Here is a 1,113-nt window from a genome sequence, read left to right on the forward strand (position 1 = left end):
AGAAATCTTCCGAAGACACATGATGAAATAGATGAGTTGGGAGACATTCTGTTGCCAATGTGCTGCTATCAAGTCTTCAAGGATTTTGTTCCAGGAGACATCCTTCGAACCAGCTTCTAAATCTTGGACTATCGTATGGAATGGGATGCGGTGAGTAGTCCCTAGTTATATTTCTGTTAGATACGATGGCATGGACGAATATGTGAATATATCTTTATGGCGTGCTTTCTGAGTTTTCGATGCACATGTGCGGCTTCATGTTGAGAAATTCCTGCGGCTCGTAAAACTTCGGCAGTGACGATGTTGAAATCAGAAATAACCAGGTTGAGGGGAGTGAAGGCGTCCCATGATGGTAGTCCCTATTTGTATGCTACTTCATTTCATCGCCTTGAATCCATGTCCACGGGATTTGATACAAGCTTATTGTATTTTTCTGGATGTGACGTTGGGATGCACATGGACGAAATATTCTGGATAGAGGGGAAGTAGGAATGAGAGATTTATGTTGTTTATCGTGGCTCCCTCTGTTTCTTCAAGAAAAATGTTTCAGCTGCGTCTCTGGAGTTATCTCATGAGTCTTTGATGGTCGTCGGGATGGACTGCGATGAGCAGTCCCCAGTCACATTTTCTTTAGTTTCTGAAGTTGTTTTCCTATGAACAGGCTTGGGATCCTCCGCGGCCTCGTAAAGTGTTGAAGGCGTCTTCTAGGCATAGAGGTGATGATATTCTTGCGCTGCACCCTTGAAGAGTAGATGACCTTGTTGTGGCTATGGCCTTTTGATTGACTGTGTATTCTGAGCTTTGACATCGAAGAGATTTTGTGTATATCCTCAGTCCCCAAGTATGGTTTACATGTTTTCATCTTTATAGCGATTGCTGCTGTGGTGAAGCTCTGGCTAGTATCAACAAATGAGTGACAATAGTTCTTGGTTGCAGATGTAATCAGAGGAGACTACATTGTCGTGTTAACAAAGTAGGTTGGTTGGAATTGCATGGGCACCCATGGAAGTAAAAGGATTGGATGGATGCGTAAGCGAGCAAACTGTCCATGATCATGAGTTTTGGCAGGATGGATCAAAAGGCGGTCATGACTACAAAGATTGGTTGGCTGCG

This window comes from Papaver somniferum, chromosome 11 (assembly GCF_003573695.1).
Source record: "Papaver somniferum cultivar HN1 chromosome 11, ASM357369v1, whole genome shotgun sequence".
Lineage (NCBI taxonomy): Eukaryota > Viridiplantae > Streptophyta > Magnoliopsida > Ranunculales > Papaveraceae > Papaver > Papaver somniferum.